General features: G+C 49.0%; 1 long non-coding RNA gene across 2 annotated transcripts; it reads right to left on the reverse strand.

Moving 5' to 3' along the window:
- Positions 1 to 2,848: 2,848 nt before the first annotated feature.
- LOC147580920 (uncharacterized) lies at positions 2,849 to 11,670 on the reverse strand. 2 transcript variants are annotated; one of them, XR_015251208.1, is made up of 4 exons: positions 11,546 to 11,670; positions 9,561 to 9,635; positions 3,724 to 4,348; positions 2,849 to 3,525 (listed from the first exon to the last, which is right to left on the reverse strand). It is a non-coding gene; the product is annotated as an uncharacterized LOC147580920 (long non-coding RNA). The 2 variants fall into 2 exon arrangements; XR_015251209.1 differs by lacking the exon at positions 11,546 to 11,670 and adding an exon at positions 11,417 to 11,530.
- Between the last annotated feature and the right edge of the window lie 2,494 nt (positions 11,671 to 14,164).

Here is a 14,164-nt window from a genome sequence, read left to right on the forward strand (position 1 = left end):
AAATAAATAAATAAACACTGAAAAAATGTTTAAGGGGGCACCTGGGTGGCTCAGTCAGTTGAGCATCCAGCTTCAGCTCAGGTCACTATCTCACAATTTGTGAGATTGAGTCCCGCGTGGGGCTGGCTGCCCTCAGCACAGAGCCTGCTTCAGATCCTCTGTCCCTCTCTCTCTGCCCTTTCTCTGCTTGAGCTCTCTCTCTCTCTCTCTCAAAAATAAGTAAGTCTTGGGACGCCTGGGTGGCTCAGTCGGTTGAGTGTCCGACTTCAGCTCAGGTCACGATCTCGTGGTTTGTGAGTTTGAGCCCCGTGTCAGGCTCTGTGCAGACAGCTTGGAGCCTGGAGCCTGCTTTGGATTCCGTGTCTACCTCTCTCTCTCTGCCCCTCCCCTGCTCATACTGTCTCTGTCTCTCAGAAATGAATAAACTTAAATAAATAAATAAATAGATAAATAAATAAATAAATAAATAAAGTCTTTAAAATAAATAAATAAAAATTAAAAAAATTTTTTAAGCTATACATACATATGAAAAGAGCTCGAAGGGAATTCTACCCAAAAGGCAGTCGTTCTTGTACGAAGGCACTGGGGACTGGACTGGGGATTTTGGTAAAATGGAGGATTGTTCACTTTCAATTATTGATAATGTGGCCACGCTACTTTTCTAATAAAACACAATCAATGAAGCGAGTTGAAGAAAAGCATATGGGGTGGGGGGTGAGCGGAGCAGGCAGCCTCTTGAGGCACCTTCTTGTATCCTTCCAATCGCTTCATTGTACAAAAGGGAGAAATGACTTGTTCAAAGTCATAAAGCAGGTTCACGGCGAGCTGGGAGTTTGGATTCCACTCCCCGTAAACCCCGTTTCCAAACTGTCCTTACCTCTCCATTCATCTCCATGCCGCCCCTCCCCACTCCCCCCTCCTCAATTCTCCCCTCCCCCTTTTCTTCTGCAAATCCTGGAGCTACTCCGACTTGAAGCCGCTAAACAGCCTCACACCCTTAATCTCACTGTCTGAATGATAAATCCTGCAGGACAGCTCATTCCATTCAAGCCCTTCACACTCCCCTTTGAGTAGCTGGGTGGTCTCTTCCGCCGAAGCAGGGGCGGCTTGCTCTTCCTTCCACTTAGCATTCCCCCAGGAGTCGAGGACTTCCCGGGAGCCAGGCCTTCGCCTCCAAAACAATATCCAGATACGCCTCGGCCCTCCCAACCCCCTTTCAGGGCCAGACCATAAAATAAAGCCGCGTGGGCCTTGCACCCCTGGACAGAATCCTTTGTCTGGGTTGGAAACAGCCTGAAAAGATGAAAGAGACTTCCACTCTGACCTCTTCACCTCTTGTTATCTTGTGCCCACTCCCTTTAGACTCTCTGAAGCAGACGGCAGCCTTTTCCCATGGTCGCTGGGGTTAACAACGTCTTAGCAGCTAGCGGAGAAAGGAATGTGAGGAATGTACCTGCCTAAGGGGCGATTATTTTCATCAAGGACAGGCTGAAATGGATAATGAGGTCAAAAACAAACGCCATCTCTTTCTCAAAGGACTCTGTAAAGAGAGGCTATTAGATATAGTTCATTAGTTAGGGGGGTGGGGGGGGGTTTAGAGAGCTACTTTTTAGACCTGCTACTTGAAGAGAGAGGAAGGCATTTTGCCAAGTTTAGATTCTTTCCAAGTCAGCGGGGGGCTAAGTTTAGAGGCAGATTCAAGCCTTTATACACCCGTGTTTGCGTTTCATTCAGGTACAGGCAACAAGTGACAGCCTGGACTCAAAGGAAAGATCTGCAAAAAAGAATGTATTTGGGGCGCCTGGGTGGCGCAGTCGGTTAAGCGTCCGACTTCAGCCAGGTCACGATCTCGCGGTCCGTGAGTTCGAGCCCCGCGTCGGGCTCTGGGCTGATGGCTCAGAGCCTGGAGCCTGTTTCCGATTCTGTGTCTCCCTCTCTCTCTGCCCCTCCCCCATTCATGCTCTGTCTCTCTCTGTCCCAAAAAAAATAAATAAACATTGAAAAAAAAAAATTTAAAAAAAAAGAATGTATCATAAGGATACAAGTGGGGTCCACGGTAAAAAAAAAACAACAACAAAAAAACAAAAACCGAATCCCCCCCAAATCCAATTTGGAAAACTGATGAGCCAGGGTTTATATATAAAAATATATTTACCATGTGTTAGCGTCCTTTTACAACATCCCCTTTTCACGATCATCAAGCGTCACCGGAATTCAGGCCCTAACTCCCCACCCTGCACCCCTAGACTTGTTCATGACTTGTAAACCGGAAACTTCTCAAGCCCTTTCCCTTCCGACCAATCCTGCATCCAACAGACTCCTCTTCAACTGCGTGGATCTGTGCCCTCAAAAACTTTCGCTGCTCACCAAGGCGCAACGTGAAAAGGTATGTGCTAGCCTAGAGTCCCGGCAGAAGACACTCTCCCTTCTTTTTCTTGAGTATCACCTAAAATCAAGTTTAAGCTCCAGATGGCATCTAAAGCTCTCCAAAATCGGAGCCTACTTAACTTTCAATTTGTAACACACACACTCCCCCCCCCATGACACCCCCACCACACACATATTTAAAGGACCACTTTCCAGTAATATTCCCATCTTTGTGAGCATGATCTCAGGGCAAATGCCTTGGGCAGCAACAGTGTGTTCGATAAAGTCTTCTCCATATGTTTCAGTTCTTCTTTGGGGTTAATTTTCTCATGGAAAAAAAAAAAAAACAATAAACGGAACTACAGGCTTGGTTCAATTCACACACACGATCACTTGCTGGAACACTGTGGGGAGGTAAAGGCCAAGGCCAAATGGGTGACCTCCCGGAGTGCCCCGTCAGACAGGAGGAGGCCTGAACACGAACATACAAACACACACGTGAGAAAAAGGCTCATGCCTCCAAAACAAAAATCTGCAAAGAAAAGGAGAAAGAAGCAATTGGGAAAAGAACAGCACAGGTGCTCTTTAACCTGGGGTAGTATCTTCCCAGCTTCCTAGGCCTCAGTTTTCTCACCTATAAAAGGTGTTAAGACCTACCTCTTAGGGTTGTTGTACTTAAAACACGAGATGTGAGTAAAGCACTTAGACTGCCTGGCACAGTTCTATAAATGTTAGGTCTGATGGTGATGATGATGATGATATAGACTGACACCTGCCAAAGTTCTTCTTTGCATTAAAAAAAAAAAAAAAAAAAAAGACTGCTTTCTGTGGAATGTTCTGGACTCCAAGTTCCCTGATCAGGCTGTGCTCACTCAGGCTTTGTACCTTTGCCCCAGCTCTTCTCTGGGTTTGGAATGTACTCTCCCCTCCTCCTATCTCTGGTTCAAAGGACACCTACCCAGCCCAGCAGAACGAATTCTTCCTTCCACTAAGGGACCATAGCTCTCTGATGGCATGTCTCACATTGTAGAATGGCTTGCTTCTACGTTGGTCTCCAGAGTTAGAATATTAACTTCTAACCCCATTATTAGCTTTGGAATTCTCAGTGTCCAACACAATCCCAGATCTAACTCGCCCATATGGGTGTTCAGTAAGTACCTTTGGAAGGAATGAGCAAAGAATGAACAAAGGAATGGCCGTACCTGCATGGTTTCATGCCAGATCCCCCCCCCCCCCCGCCCCCAGCCTGTCCATCGTCAGACCCTCGCGACACCTGTTTGAGAGAGTCGCTACTTCCAGAGGCTCCCTGGAACCTACCAGGGTATTATTACATTTTCAGCTGTGGCCTCCACCCACCTTGTGTGACCTGCTGACCAGCTGGAGATGCCACAGTGAGCATGACTCAGGGTGGCCAAAAGATAGTTTACTCCCCAAACTACAGAATTCAGTTACAGGATAGTGCCCAAACTGCTGCTTTAGGAAATGTGTGCAAATCAATCTGTGTAACGTACTTTATCAACACTGACAATTTGGTGGGCTTGCATTCTCTTTAGCTCCTAGGAAGCTCAGAGGAACAAAATGATAACTGATTACTTTCTACTTTTGTCCAGTAGTCATGAAAGACACAGACGATCCTGGTTTTTCTCCTTAATTCCGAGTTTTCATCAAATTCGAGGGTACGTAGAGTCTGTGGTCTTGGAATAGGACAAAGATATTGGGTCCTCACAGGGATAAAGCCAGTGACCTCCATCTCTTTGGCACCTCTTACGTCCAAGTGAACTTAATGGGCGACAGCCACAGCTTCAGGCCTGCTGGAGACGTAATGCAGGGCGGTGATACTAAGGTGATATAAGAAATGAAGCCTGGTCTCCAGTTAGATTTCAGTCACTGTAGGAATTTACCCCTTATAAACTATGGGAATATGCAGGTATGGACATTTCTGAACCTTGGCTTTCTTCATCTACCTAACAGGGATGATCACCTAAATCAGAGGACAAAGGTAGGAGGATTAAATGTGACGGTGAGTGATATATCACGCAGTGAGTGACTCCTTAATAAAAGGTAGTGGAGGGGCGCCTGGGTGGCTCAGCCGGTTGAGTGTCCGACTTCAGCTCAGGTCATGATCTCATGGCTCGTGAGTTCGAGCCCCGAGTCAGGCTCTGTGCTGACAGCACAGAGCCTGGGGCCCGCTTCGGATTCTGTGTCTCCCTCTCTCTCTGCCCCTACCCTGCTCATGCTGTCTCTCTCTGTCTCAAAAATAAATAAACTTAAAAAAAAAAAATTTAAAAGGTAGTGGAAAGCTAGGCATATAAGCTGGAGTGACAGAGGTCCAGTAAACAAGCAGAAATTAGGGAACGTGTACACGTGTGGGTGGGAAGGGAAGGGAAAGGGGAAATGCCTGCTCTAGGGTAAATGTTAGTGTCCGGGACAAGGGCAGGGGAAGGGACTGAAGTGAACAGGTGGGTATCAAAGGTAATGCAATCATCTATCCCAAAGTCTGGAAGTTACCTGGTCATCTAATGGCCCCCATCTACCTAGCCATGTATCCTGTCTTGTCCTGGGCCCTGCTCTGCTGGATTCACTAGGATCCCTCAGGGAGCCTCAGAGAGCCGCTCAATTATGATTTTACATCTTAAGTTCTTTTTTTTTTAATGTTTATTTATTTATTTTGAGAGAAAGAGAGTGTGTATGTGCAGGCAAGAGAGAGTGGGGGAGGGGCAGAGAGAGAGGGAGAGAGAGAGAATCCCAAGTGGGCTCCACGCTGTCAGTGCAGAGCCCGATGCGGGGCTCAATCTCATGAACCACGAGGTCATGACCTAAGCCGAAATCAAGTCGGACGCTTAATTAGCTGAGCCCCCCAGGCGCCCCTTACATTTTAAGATCTTGAAGGAAATCTTGGACATCATTAAATCCCACCACACCATTCTATCAGTGAGGGAACCAAGGCCCAAGGTCATCATTCTGGTTCCTACCTATGCCACCCATGTGCTGTGAGGTCTTTGGGCAGGTCCCTTTCTGAGCCTGCAGTAAATGTAGGCTCTGTAGGGGCGCCTGGGTGGCGCAGTTGGTTAAGCGTCCGACTTCAGCCAGGTCACGATCTCGCGGTCCGTGAGTTCGAGCCCCGCGTCAGGCTCTGGGCTGATGGCTCAGAGCCTGGAGCCTGTTTCCGATTCTGTGTCTCCCTCTCTCTCTGCCCCTCCCCCGTTCATGCTCTGTCTCTCTCTGTCCCAAAAATAAATAAAAACGTTGAAAAAAATTTTAAAAAAAAATGTAGGCTCTGTAAAATGAGGGGTCTGGAGTATTTAGAGATCTAAGTTCCCTCCAAGTGACTTTTGCTGTATTAAAATAATGGTTCTTTCTACCACTCTCAAGTTTAGGCATTAGATTCCTCACTCCCTGAGTGCCCCCCTCCCCCAAACACACACCCAGCTCACACACAAAGTCAAGCAAAGACATGTTTGGATACCTTTTGAGCTCCCTTAATTTTAATCGAGTGCTAGTTTTCACCGAGGGTGAGGACAAGAAGAGAGTGGTCACATAGAAGAAAGTGCTGGAGGCTGATGGCTCCTGGGCACCCGCCCAGTGTGCCCAGCCCCTGAGATCCTGCCCCTGCAGGGCTAAGAGCTGGCGGCGCAGCGGGGATAAATAAGGCCAGCGATCACCCTTACATGGCCGTCCCCAAGGCTGCCCGGAATCCCTGGGATTACGCAGACTTCTGGAGGGCTTGGAGCAGGTGCCCATCACCTGTTGCGGCCACAAGTGTGCCTGGGCTTCTGCAGCCTCCGTCTTGTGACTGAGGGATTTTTACGTGGAAGCTCTGAGCTCACAAAAAAAGAAAATGCCTCCCTGATGTCACACAGTTGCTGCCAATTCATCAGCTCGAGCTAAAGGTCAGAGAGGGGGAAGCCACTGCTCCAGGGTCCTGTGGCTGCTCCCTCAGATGGGGCTTCCCTTCCAGCAGGCTTCCCGCCAGCCTCCCAGGCTGGGCCAGCGGGGGAAGCCAAGCCGAGAGCTGTTTGCATTTCCAGGGCGCGCACAGAGGCAGTCCTCCCGAGGCTTAGCTGCTCCTGCCCTTTGCAGACATGAACCAGTTCACCCTCCCGGCCCTCGCCTGCCACCGCTCTCTTCTGCAGTCAGGGCACACCTCGGACCCTTCCTTGAAACAGTGCTGTCCCGAGGGTCCTTCCCTGGGATGGCTTCAAGAGTAAAACCAGATCGCACAGAACCTCTTTTGGTATTTTAATGACTAAATGCAGGGTTCAAAGAGCAAAGAGGAGGAGTCCCACTGCTTAGGATGGCAGGCTGCTTCCCCGGCCTCCCAGCAGTGGTATATTTACGACTTATTTAACCTCTCTGAGCCTGCTTCCTGACCTGGAAAATAAGAATACTTAGCTCATAGTGTTTTCCTGAGAATTCAACGTGGAGCTCTGGTCTGGGGCCTGGCATGTTGTAAGTGCTCAATAAACGTCAGCTTGGAACCAACACACACAGCAGTAACTGGACAAGTTACTTAATCCCTGAGTCTCCGTTTCCTCATCCAATGGGGATATGCATATGTAACTGACAGGGTCGCTGCGAAGATTCAGTGAGAACAAATATTAAGCAATTCACACAGCACCTAGCACCGGAAAAATAAATGGCGGCTGCTGGGACTGACCTGTCCATCAATCAAACTGTGATCTGTAGGGAAGGCCTGATGTATTAACACCTTCTCAAAGCCTGACACAGTCCTTGGACCCCTACAAACCAAAATACAGAGTTAAAAATGGGACACGTAAAAAAAAATACATATTTGGGGCGCCTAGGTGGCTCAGTCAGTTGAACATCAGACTCTTGGTTTCGACTCAGCCCATGATCTCACGGTTCGTGGGATGGAGCCCTGCGTAGGGTTCTGTGCTGACAGCGCTGAGCCTGCTTGGGGTTCTCTCTCACCCCCTCTCGCTGCCTCTCCCCTGCCTGTTTGTGTGCGCACGCTCTCTCTCAAAAGGAAATAAACAAAAACTTTGGGTTAAAAAAAAGAAAGTAAAACTACGAAAAAATAAATAATAAATTTAAAAACATGTATATGGTTCAAACATGGGCACAGGAAAAAAAAAACAAAACGGGTAGTGTTTAGAGTTTTGCCTCTTCGGGAAAACTGTTTTCAGTGGCGGCCTACGTTTCCAGGAGAAGAGACAGGTGATAAGCTTTGACGGGCAGAAGAGAGGACCAAGTGGGAGACAATAGATGGAAAGTGAAGGGGCATCAGGGAGGAGGAGGAGGCTAACTTATTACTGAGTCATAAGGGAGCGGCGGACTTCTCTAGAATTGGAAGGGACGACAGGCTGGCTCTCTGCGTCAAATGTAAAGAACACACCGGGCAAGACCGTGACAACAACCACCGCCTGCTCAGAGTGGCTCACGTGCTCGCCCAGCGCCGACTGCGTTTCTCCCTCCCCGGCACCCTCGGTGCCCCCCACACTCAGACTTCTGTGTCAGCGACTGACTGAAGGCCGCCTCCTTCTAACCGCTCTGCGGCCAACCCTGCCTCTCCTTCCTCCCTGGCCTCTCCCATCCTTCACTTCTCCTGGCACAGGGATATCCTTGATGAGGCTTCCCTTCTGGGTTCCTCGGTCCCTCTCTGCATGCTCTCACAGTGACCCAAACAGGGGAGCCCTGGCAGCCTCTTCCCACGGTCCTTCCTCTTACCCTTAAGACAAAGGTGTTCAAGGCTCTTTGTTTTAGATTTCCTAGGGGTATTAGTATTTTAATGACAAGCCCGAGAGAGTCGACATAAATATATCACATTCTGTAAACATTTCTTAAGCCTATGCCCAATTACCAGGCACTACTCTAAGCCCCTTCCACTTTCTCACAACTACCCTAGCAGCTTCCCAGAGGCTTTAGCTGTGAAACCTCGGAGAGTCACCGTGTGTGACCCGCCACGGCCTCTTGCCCTTCAAATCCGGGCAATGACCAAGTGTCGTGAGATTTTTCTTCTGTCTCCCACACATGCTTCTCCCTTGTGGTTTCCACTGGGCACCTCACCTCAGCCCTTCCTAGTCTGTCATTTGTACCTTATTCATGGAGGCCCCTGCCTCCAGAGCCTGAATCTTCCTCCTTCCTCACATTATCCAACCCCCCAACTTCAAGTTCTTCCGTGGTTTCCCCCCAGATTTCATTCAGTGTCCTTTGTAACCCCGCCCTAACTCTCCGGAGTGAGATGTATTCATAGAGCCTCCCCCCTTATCATGACAGGGGGCTCGGGAAAGGAAGGAGAAGGGGGCCCCAGTGTCGGTCTGACGAGAGGGCCGTGCACCCAGGAGGGATTAGTGCAATGTGGCTGGGGCAAAAATCTGAATCATAGTCAATGAGGGCAGCCAAATTCCTATCTGGGAAATCAGGGCAGTCTGAAGGGTGAGGCCAAGCCGTAAACAGAATGAGTAATGAGGTCAGAAGCTGGAGGGGACCAGAATCATGTCTAGATGCGGTTCAAGGAAACGGAAATGGTACAGGACTGAGGCTGTGAACTGAATTATAAGAAGGTATGCTGCTCCACACGGGGATGGGAGTGGGAGGAACAGCCCTCGAAATCTCCCTTCCCTCTGGCTTTGCTCTTTGGGTTTTCGTGCGCGTGTAAACACCCTGCCCTCCCTGCTGCGGCAGTTTCACACGCTTTCCCTGCCGCCAGCCCTGCCAAGTTGTCCAAGGTTGCGTGGCAGCGGATGTGGAAACGGAGCCACGTCTCCCACCTGACAGGGGATGGGCTGGGGAAGTCAGCTTAAAGTCATGTTCGTCGGTTGGCAAATTCCCTCACATCTCCCCGTCTCAGATTCCTCATCTGTAAAGCAAGGACAATAATAACACCACTTCATAATAGCGTTACATAATAATAACACTCGTATGAGGGTTAGCCAAGCAAATATTTGTAAAACGCTTAGAACAGTGCTTGGCACATGGTAAATGCTGTCTAAGTGTTAGTTAAATAAAAATAAGGTGTGCAGCTGGTAAATAGGGCCAGTACTCAAAGTCAGTTCTAATTTTAACATTCGAGTCCTTAGATCCTCCACTAAGGTCAACAGCAGGTTATGATGGACTAAGCTGACTATAGGACTTTCAAAAATTAATTTTCATGTCAACTAAGAATAGAAAACATGCTGTTGGCTTATTTTACTTGGGCACAAAGGAAATATCGCTTGATTTATCTCCCTTACCTGTTCTTAGGAAGCCACTAAGAAATCCAGAAGGGCCAGTTCAAATAGTAGTTCCTATTCCCAAATGTCACAAACCTTAAAAAAAAAAAAAAAAAAAGTCAAACTTGGGGAATCACTGTGAGTGTCAGGAAGGAATAGCAGAGGGACGCCTGGCTGGCTCAGTCAGTGGAGCGTGCGACTCTTGTTCTCGGGGTTGTGAGTTCTGGCCCCACGCTGGGTGCAGAGATTACTTAAAAATACAATCTTGGGGCACCTAGCTGGCTCAGTCGGTTAAGCGTGTGAGTTCGGCTCAGGTCATGATCTCACGGTTTGTGAGTTCGAGCTCCACGTCAGGCTCTGTGCGGACAGCTCAGGGCCTAGAGCCTTTTTTGGATTCTGCGTCTTCCTCTCTCCCTGCCCCTCCCCCACTCGTGCTCTGTCTCTCTCTCTCTCTCTCTCTCAAAAGTAAATAAAACATTAAAGAAAAAATTTTTCAATTCTTAAAAAAAAAAAGGAACAGTATAGATTAGGGAAGCTCCGTTTGGTCTGGCAAGGGTCAAGGCTACAGAGAGCAGGTAGCACAGAGGAAGACACACCATATTTATTTTCCAAAACTGTTGGGGGAGGTGTTTGGAAAAGAGGGAGAATGTGTGTTCGGTTTGTAAAATGATAAATAAATGGACTCAGTGTAGTGTTCTTTTTTTTTTTTTAATTTTTTTTTTCAACGTTTATTTATTTTTGGGACAGAGAGAGACAGGGCATGAACGGGGGAGGGGCAGAGAGAGAGGGAGACACAGAATCGGAAACAGGCTCCAGGCTCTGAGCCATCAGCCCAGAGCCTGACGCGGGGCTCGAACTCACGGACCGCGAGATCGTGACCTGGCTGAAGTCGGACGCTCAACCGACTGCGCCACCCAGGCGCCCCGGTGTTCTCTAGCTCAGTAGCAATTCAAAAAAGATAGTGCCCAAGCCTGCTTGCTCTTAGCAGTCTATCAACCAGAAATCTTTATTAACTGAGCCTCTCATGCGACTACAATATGGCACTAATAGATGTCTGAAAATGGCGACCCCAGTAGGCTGCAAAATCCTAAACAGCTTTCTGAAACAAGAGAAAAAAAAAAGATTAAATGAAGCTTGCTTTGTGACAAGTGTATTTTATTATATTCTAATTTTCCCAAACATGCAATATTTTTGTCATCTGTAGTACGGGGTGATTTATAGGCCATCTAATAACTTTCTACTCGTCGTATTATCAGAACAATACGTTCCCTGATTAAGGTTGGTAGCAGGCTTTCATAAATATTCTTTTTCTCTAAACGCGCTTTCCAAATTGCTTGCTTCCGGGTTCCCACCCCCTTGTCCTTCCTGCCTGTCTCGACTAGCACTTGATCCGACGGTCCTCCACTTTCTCGATTCTTCCCTGAAAGAGGTGTCCCTGGCCTCGGTAACCACCTACCCTGCCTTGCACACTTTCACACTGGGGTGGAGGGTTTGGGGTGGGTGCTCTCTTTCAACAAGGAGGGACACCAGCCTGGGGAGGATTTAAGAAATAAGCCCAACTCTTGGGAGGTCAGGCCTCGGAAAGCGAGGCAGCGACAGCTGGGTGGCGTGGAGCACGTGGCTAGACTAGCCCAGAAACCGAGCTGCAAGGGACCGCCCCGGGGACGCCCGAGAGCCAAAGCAGAGCCCGGCTCGTGGCCGCAGGGCCCCGGATCCCTCACCCACGTAGGAGGTTCTCCCGCCTTTTCTAACGACCTTCCCATTCCTCTTGCCCCCCTCCGGAACCCGCAGTCCAGGCTCCGCATACCACCGGGGTTAGACGCAAATAAAAACCCCATACATGGACTCCCCTCTCAGGTCACACAGCATTTGCTTACCGACCCAGACCGAAGATGGCCTCGGCTCCCACCTCCCTTCCCCACCACCGAATCTCTGCTTGTAAACACCGGTCACTTAGTAACACCCTCAATCAGACGCCTCTGGGCTATTATGCATCACCGACTAACCTTAAACCAACTGCATCTTCACAGGCCTCCCCCCAGAAGAGAGGAAATTCCACAGCTCTGAGGTGATGTGAAACGTGTTCAGCACGCCCCGGCTCTCTTTCTTTCTCACTCGCCCCAGCCAGTTCCCAAACTGGGTTTCCCTGGCCCCCCTGGAAGCGGCCTTCCCCAGGCCCCCTCTCCACCCCCCCACTTCTTTCCCTCTCCATTTAACACCCTGTAACCTGATAGGCTGGAAATGCAGCCTCTTTGATCTCCCATTTCCCACATCCTGAAAGTCCTTAGAGAAGGAGCCCACCCAGATAAAGGAATTCCAAGTATGTCCATCCCCCTCCCCCTTTAGCTCCATTCACAAAGCAGATTACTAAAGGCTCGGGGCTCCAGGGAGGCCCCGCTCCCCTCCCCACCCCAGGGCCCCAGCACCGCCCCTCCCCCTCCAAGAGTTTATTCATTCCAAGCCCTCACTCTTCACCCCCACAAAAACCTAAGTCCACATGCCTGGAACCAAAAATTAACTTTTCCCTGGACTCTGATCCTAAGGGAAGCTTTCAAACTTCGCTCTGATTGGGACTGTCAGGACTGGTGCCTACCATTCATCTGTCCCCTCGGCATTTCTAGATAAGAAGGCTTAGGGAAAATGTGTCATTGGACCAGGGGGAAAAGATACAAATGTTACATGTGATGTTTCAAGAGGACAGGCTCCTGTCTTTGAGAAAGATCACAGACTGTTCTAACCCAGACACATTTCCTTCCAACAGAAATTGTTTGGAGGCCAGAGGAAAAGACTCTTTATTTTATTTGAGGGGATAGGCAGAGAATGGGTGGGTGTGTGTGTCTGGGGAGGGAGGTTCTGGTAACATTTTTGTTAAGGAATTTCTTGAGTCCAAATATCCTATGCTGGTTTCCTTACCCAGAAATCAGTGGTTATAAAACATGCCCTCAGCTCCGTTCTTTAGCGGCCCTGTCCTGAGTTGTCACAGACAGGGAAACAGAGGGCAGGGACAGCCTCTCTGACCTCAACCTCAAAGGTTAGGAAGTACCCCCCAAGCATCTCTTTTCCTTAAGGATGATAAACTATCTTATCCGTCCTTCAGGGAGGGTGGGAAAGATATTTGAATCTGTACCAGGTCTGGGATAATCAGGTTTCTCAGTTTACCAGCCACGGTGTGAAACAGGATTCCTGGGTCCGAGAATGCTCCCCAGTCCTGATACAACGGAGTATATTTAATAGATTCTAAACCACATGGTCTTTGCGACTCAGGATAGCTAACTCGCTCAATGCACTAGCATTGCACCGAAACTATGTTAAAATCTAGGCACAGGCGTTGGGTCATGCATTCTAGTAGATCTAATTATTACCCAAGGAGTCTCATGGAATCGCAAGAAGAATTCAAGAGTCTGACCTGGGAGTTGCAGTAATGATGATAAGACCTAACAACAGACTGTGGCAGAACAGCCACATGGCGGCTCTTCAGATCACCCCTATGGTGCCGAGGAGAAATCTGTACTGTAGCTCAGCTCCAGCACTGGCCCACGTTTGCAGTCCTGAAATAAGGCAGCGTGCTGCCGGTATCCAGCTGTAACGGGCTCCTACACGGGCTCGGCTTCCTTAGACAACAGCAGCACAAAGGGATGCGCCTGATGCCTGCAGCTAGGAGCAACTATTACTCTCTGAGTCTCGGTTTCCTTATCTGTGAAGTACTAATCCAAGGCTGCACCTGGGAGCTGGCTAGAAATGCAGACTCTCAGGCCCCACCCCAACCTACTTCGTTTGAACGAGATCCCCAGGTGATTCCCAGGCACGTGACAATTTGAGATGCTCTGGCCTAGACTCAGGATCTCTAAGGTCCTCTTTCTAGTTCTGAAATTGTCCAGACTCATTAAGTGGTTTCCAGGGAAGTTTTTCTTCTCTGCTAAATGGTTTTTCTTCTTTCTTACGCCTCCTCTTGCTGTCTCCCCTGCCAAGGAACTCAAGTTTCAGTAGGCATCCGATTTGCATGAGGAGCTTATTCAAAATGCAGATTCCTGAACCCCATCAACAAACCGTGACTAGGAATGGGGCGGGGCCAGAGAATCTGCATTTCAGCCAGTTTCCTCCAGGTGGTTCTACAGATTATGGTTCCCAGATTATGTTCGTTTCTTCAACTTAAAAAAAAATTTTTTTTAATGTTTATTTATTTTGAGAGAGGGAAAGAGAGAGAGAGAAGGATGGATGGCAAGTGAAGGAAGGGCAGGGAGAGAGGTGAGAGAGAATCCTAAGCAGGCTCTGTGCCATCAGCACAAGAGCGCGATGCAGGGCTTGACCCCACGAACCGTGAGATCACGACCTAAGCCAATATCAGGAGTCGGATGCTTAATCGACTGAGCCACCCAGGCGCCCCTCTTCAACTTCTTATTATGGAAAATTTCAAACACAAAACATAGCCAAAATAGTAATAATGAGCCATCATGTTTCAAAATTATCGGGGCGCCTGGGTGGCGCAGTCGGTTGAGCGTCCGACTTCAGCCAGGTCACGATCTCGCGGTCCGTGAGTTCGAGCCCCGCGTCGGGCTCTGGGCTGATGGCTCGGAGTCTGGAGCCTGTTTCCGATTCTGTGTCTCCCTCTCTCTCTGCCCCTCCCC

The sequence above is a fragment of the Puma concolor genome, chromosome B2, assembly GCF_028749965.1.
Source record: "Puma concolor isolate L17-30 chromosome B2, mPumCon1.1.hap2, whole genome shotgun sequence".
NCBI classification, from domain to species: domain Eukaryota; kingdom Metazoa; phylum Chordata; class Mammalia; order Carnivora; family Felidae; genus Puma; species Puma concolor.